This window comes from Microtus oregoni, unplaced genomic scaffold, assembly GCF_018167655.1.
Source record: "Microtus oregoni isolate MIOR12 unplaced genomic scaffold, Mior012 000040F_ref0000088, whole genome shotgun sequence".
NCBI classification, from domain to species: domain Eukaryota; kingdom Metazoa; phylum Chordata; class Mammalia; order Rodentia; family Cricetidae; genus Microtus; species Microtus oregoni.
This window is the reverse complement of record NW_024543207.1, coordinates 1,306,520-1,313,023: the sequence shown is the minus strand read 5'-3', so window position 1 is coordinate 1,313,023 and position 6,504 is coordinate 1,306,520.

Sequence of the window (6,504 nt, the reverse complement as noted above, 5' to 3'; positions counted from 1 at the left end):
CATGCAGTCGTGAGTCACCTGATATGGGTGCTAGGAACCAAACTCAGGTCCTCTGGAAAAGCAGGAAGGTCTTTGAACTGTTGAGGCATCTTTGCAGCCCCAAAACATGCTTTCTTCTTTTTCAAGATGAAAGAGAGAAAGAGAAAAACTTTGATTCCATTTTAGAATAAACCATTTATTTATCTTTTCTCTTTAGCTCCTTATAGGCAGGAAGAATATTTTTCCTGATAATGAACAGTTCATAATTTCACTCTTTCTATCTTTAGAATTGCTGGAAAGCACAATGTGGGCACAAATAACCTCATTTTTATAACATAATTTCTACTTCCTCACATTTGCGTTCCTGTTTAATTAAAGCAACTTTGATCTTCCTTTATCTTTAGAATGTCATTTTATCCCTAAGTGTAACTTCTAAAACATCATCAGATTTTCTCAGCATGTGCATATCTAGCTTGATTCCTTTAATAGAGCCACTTGATCTAAATTTTGCAGTACCATATATCAGCATTTGTTGTTGTTAGAGTTTGTTTGGTTTTTTAAATCTTGCTAGTCTTACCTACCTTAGTGTGTATCCTTGACTTGCCATGCTCACACTGCTTTTCTCCTATCTAGTTGAATAGATTTTCCATTAATATTTCAAAAGTAAAACTTTCATTTAACTCCTAATCAATATTTTGTGATCTCTTTTTACATTATAATTTCAAAATGTGTGTGTCCTTGGTTTTTCTTGTTTTATCCAGATGGTAAATATAATTGGATCCTAAAAAAGACTTAATTTATATTTACATACATTTATGATCTTGCTAGTAGACTTTTAGAGATTTTCACATTTAAAATTTAGAAATTGTGTCCAGTATCCTTCTGCTTCCTATAAAGATAAAATGTATTTTCCCTGAAAGTCTTACATGCGCAGCCTTTCAGCCTAATTTCCTGCCTTACAGGAACATGTACCTTCATTATGCATTCCAGTGTAGGCCTGTGCCCTTCTAGATGTGCCCTGTGCTCATCCCCTCTTATCCCTGTTTTCTAGGCAGAGTCTGGCTTTCTCTTCAGGTTATTTCTCTTCAATAAAATTTAAGAAAATTTTATTTTTATCTTCATGAATGTTAGGCCTACATGTATATCTGTGCACCACATACATGCCTGGTGCTCTCAGAGGTCAGAAGAAGGCATCAGATTCCCTGGAACTAAAGTTACAAATGGTTGTGAGCCACCATATGGGTGCTAGAACAGAACCTGGGTCCTCTGCAAGAGCAACAAGTGCTCTTAACTCTGAGCCATCTCTCCAGACTCCTTGAATGGTTTTTAGAGTTCTATTCTGACTCACTGATGGTGCTTTAATTTTTCAATTTTACTGAAAGAAATTATATTTTATATATAAAGTATGCAACTTGATGGTTTGGTATATATGCCAAATGGTAACTTATCGAATGATAATGTTAGGGAATACTCATCAGTCCTGATATAATTGTGTGTGTGTGGCCTCAAACTTGTGATCTTACAGCCTCAGTCTTCACAAGTATGCACCATTGAACACAGCTATAATACTTTTGTTGCTACTACATCTTAGGTTCAAACAGTTCTCCCACCTCAGTGCTGGGATCGCCACAGGCACAAATCACTGTGTCTGGCTGTCTCCTAAAAACATTGTAAAAATACAGAAATGCAAGGTAAATTGGAGGTAGATAGGGGCTGAGGAGGAAGAAAGTGAGTTTGACCATAAAAAGGCAACATGGCAATTCTTTCTGGGGATGAAAATGTCCTCCTTGACTATATCCATGTCTCCTTACTGAGAGTGCCACTGTATTTTAATTTTGCAAGATTCCATGGGGAAAAACTGTAGGATCTCTTTATTATTTCTAATAATAGCCCATGAATATATTACTTTGTCAAAAGAAAAGCTGAAAAAAATATTGTTTTGAAATCAATGGCTAACACAGACTAGTACTTAACACATTAAGAAGTAGGGTATTAGTCTCTGACATAAGGCTCCAGAAGAGAAAAAATAACGTCTTAAAAAAAGCAAACCTAATCACCTCCATCTGACATATTTAAACCTGTAAATCTGCATTGAAAGGGAGAAAACTGAGTTCTGACCTTGGTAAATGATCCTGTTCACAGCCAAGATGATGAGTCTCTGCAGTCTCTGGGCGAGCTCTGCCTCCGAGGCCTGGCTGGGGTGCTCCTGGCTCATCCTCCTCTGCATCATAGTGTGTAGCTCATCACTGGCCACCGAGCGCATCTTCATTAGGAGAGACTCTGTCTGAGCCAGGGGGAATTTTCGAGGACCTTCAAGTACATAAATTATCCAATGCCACAGTAAATGATGGCCAATGAACTTATTTTTAACTATAATTTTTTGATTACTTGTCATGAAACGAAAAACTTTTTATTACAAAATTAATTTATATTAAGGAAAAAGAGTAAGAGAAGTTAGCACTTTTCCTTCTCCAAAGAAGTGCAACAGTACTACTGATTTAAAGTCCAAAATAACAGCATTGAAGCCAGTGACACAGGAGGATGCTAATCATTTGTCCAAGTCTGAGTCTTCTGAAAAACTCAGAGTATCAGATGGGCTTGTGTGGCTTTGACACCTGATCGACTATTTGCACTGTTTCACTTCCTTGTATTCCAAAATCATCAACAGTTTTAAAGAATAAGACATTTAGGTTAAAAAAGAAGAAGAAGAAGGAGAAGAGAGAAGAAGAAAAGGAGGAGAAAGAGGATGAGGAGATGATCATGACCATAATAATTTAGTAATAATGTTACTATGCCCTGGTAATCCCTGTTGAATCTTATAGTTTGGAAAATTACACATAATGACAAATAAGAAATCAGTCAGCATGAGTGAAGAAATCACAAAGTAGATACAAGCCCAGCAATTTGTCAGTACAATGATTGGGGTAAACGCATCATTTGGGAAGCATTTCCTGAGAAGAAACACCTCCCCAGACTGAACAAGGCAAAGTGCTGTTTGTTCCTGCGCTTACTGCACTTGCTCTGGGAAGCGCTGCACACATGGTGCATCCAGGAGAGAGCGGGGAGGATTCTTGATTTAATGGACTGAAGAAGGGCATCGGAAGCTGGCCATAGGAACCAAAATGACGTCTTGGTATATGAGGAGTAACAGAACCCTTCACTGGAATTGAACCTTTGTTTTAAATTATGAAAACAAATATCAATTTCCATCAACAACTTGTTTTTACAAATTACTTGCATCTAACTAAACTATTACAGGTTTTAATGACTCACCCTACATGATATTTAAATTTTTAATAGTTTTTTTAGATTGTCTGCTAGTAAGTATTTTTAATCAGTTAATAATTTTGGTGGGTAGAGTCACCTTTCAGGCAAAAAAAAAAGAAAAAAGAAAATTATCCTTGGAGATATTAAAAATATTATTGTTGGACAATATTTCTAATCTTCAAGGTCAATTCATCCTCACATTATCCACAGATTCTTTATGTAGAATCCAATGACAAACATACCCCGGGCAAGACAAGGCAGTAAGACACTGAGTAAGAGTCTCACACGGTCTTTATTTGTGAGTGCAGACGTGTACTTCAGCACTCATGCTTTAGAGCCACATGGCCAGGGGAAGTCTTTAGCACTCCTTTCTCTAAGCCCCAGTTTCCTTGTTAGAAGATATATATTAAAAAAAAATAAAGCAGAGCTATGTCACAGGAAGATATTTATCACTATCTGACACTATAGTCATACATTTGCTTATATGCTCATCCATCATTCCCTCCAGTTCTATGTACGTGGCTGGTGCACATTAATTATTTAATGGTTGAATGAATGAAGAGCATTTTTATCAAGAACATTAATTAAATAATGGATATAAATGCAATATTTATCTCATCCCTCAAAAGAATAAAGCATATTTCATGTTGATATTATTTTTATTGGTTAAAATACAAAGGAAATTCATTTGTGTGCTAATTATACTAATCTATTATCTATCTGTATGAATGATACTTTACATGGATATATATCATCTCGAATAATACTCTACTACTTCCTCTATTTTTAAGTATTGAAGATAATATTTAAAGTTTTTTAGTTGAAAAAACTGTATATTATGATCTTGTTTATAATGGCAAAAGCTCAAAGTAAAAAAGCTAGGGAAGATCACAACACACAATACAGGAACTACCAAACATCCATTAAAGGACATTTGTGCTCTTTAATGTGAAAGGATGTCTATACTGATCAGAAATAGAAGTTATTTTATAAACAGTTGGTAGAGAATGATACCATTTAGGCAAAAATATCCTCCCATCTCTTCCCCACCACCGCCACCTTCTCTCTCTCTCTGTGTGTGTGCGCATGTGTGAAAAGTCTGAATCTGGCCCCATTCACTGGGCTGACAGGAACTCAGGACTGCCCTACAGAATGATCCACATGTGAGGCTGAACGAAGACTGATCTGGAACATAACAATGTCTACCTCCTCTGTGAATTTAAGAATATAAAACCTACATGTGATACTGCTAGAGAAACAAGATTCCATGCCATGGAATATAGGAAGTGACCACTACAGTTAGAAATGGAAAAGGACACAATTTTTACCTGGGACAGAAGACATATAAAATGGGGGGAGTGGTTCAAGAAGAGAGACTCTGTCCAGACATTCAACAAGGAAGACTACATAGGGGCAGCAAGTTTAGTTACATGAATATTTTGTAAGTTTGACTTATAATTTAAACATATTACTACAAACATATTTAGACGTATTTTCTATGTGTGGGCTTTTCATCACATGGCTTTAAAATTTTGCATAGCATTGAACCCAAAGATGAAAATTAGTACAAGGGGAGAAAGGTCTGAACTTAAAAGCCTTTAAAACTGTGAGAGTAACTCCAAGAAATATACCAAGCACTTTGTTCATATGTATCCAAGTGTGTGTATAAAACAGCTACTGCAGATACTATGTTCTAAGCAGCAGCTAAACTACTATTACATTCTATCACATAATTATGTATATCCACTGTATATAGATAATAGACACATATGTATGTTTATGTGTATATGAACATAGATCCTAGGTTATCTTTCTAGTTTATGTTTCTATAAAAGAAGCAGCAGTTTTTGTGGAAAATGTACCAGCATTTATCATTTGATGATTCACACAAATTCACAGAAAGCTCTGACACCATGTGCTTTCTATTCATTTGCAAGATACTCCTACCTGCCTGGATTCTGCACTTTGCTTCTTCTAGTCCATACTCCTCACAGAAGTCAAAGTTCTCTCTATACAATGAACATCTATCTGATTATATCATGCACCTCCTAAAAACCTGATGACTTCCATTAGGATAAAACCTGGACAAGATTTGTACAGCGTCTTCTGGTACAATGGTTCTGCTGAAAGGAAAACTCTCTCAGATTTTATAATTAGATTCTTTGGGGGGGGGGGGTTAAGACATGGTTTCTCTGTAGCTTTGGAGCCTGTCCTGGAACTAGCTCTTGTAGACCATGCTGGTCTCAAACTCAGAGATCTACCTGCCTCTGCCTCTGCCTCCCGTGTGCTGGGATTAAAGGCGTGTACCACCACTGCCCAGCTATAATTTTAATTTTTTTTAAACCAAGAAATACAGTTTAATTCCTTGGAGATGAGACTTGGTATGTTAGATAGGGCTAGCCTCAAACTCCCAGACACATACCTGCCTCTGTTTCCATATTGCTGGGATTAAAGGCATGTGCCTCCATGCCAAGCAAGAAAAATACTTTTAATGCAAATGACATCAGAATACAGGAGAGTATAGCTGCCTTCAATGTGTAATTATTAAAATGCCATTTTAATACTCACCAGCAATGCTTCTCCGCTTCTGAGACACTACATGGTGGTGAGCAGAAGGCAACTGGACTGTATCTATTGGATTTTCAGAGTCATGATTGGCTGTGCTCCTTATAAATTCCAAAGCAGCCTGGAGAACTCTAAGCTGCAGGGCCAAAGCCATATCTAAACCCAGAAGAGACGAGAATGTTTTCAAGCTATCATTGTTTGAATATTTTGACTAAATTAATATATCATCTACTATATAAGGTATGTAATATTCAATATCTAAACAAACCACAATATTCAATATCAAAACGAAAAGAACTTAGACATAAGTTAAAAATAATGTTAAAGAAAATTCCTCTACGGGCACTATAAATTTTTTGTTATTTTATTTGAGACAAACAATGTCTCCTGTATCCCAGGCTGATTGTTAACTTGCTATGTAGCTGAAGATGAACTTGAACTCCTGATCCTCCTGTCTCTACACTTTGAATATGTATCATCATACTCAGCCTTACTATAGAAATTTGAATTAAAAAATAACAAACATAAATGTATTTCATTTAAATAACTTTCAAAATCAGTAATTTTGTATAAAGTAAAAGCTTCAATAATCCGCATGCTTTCAGGTTTCAGTGACTTTATTAGCTCCAATTAAAGAAAATTAAAGATCATTCCTCTTCCACATAAGCCTTTGCATTCTACTCGGTTAAAAAA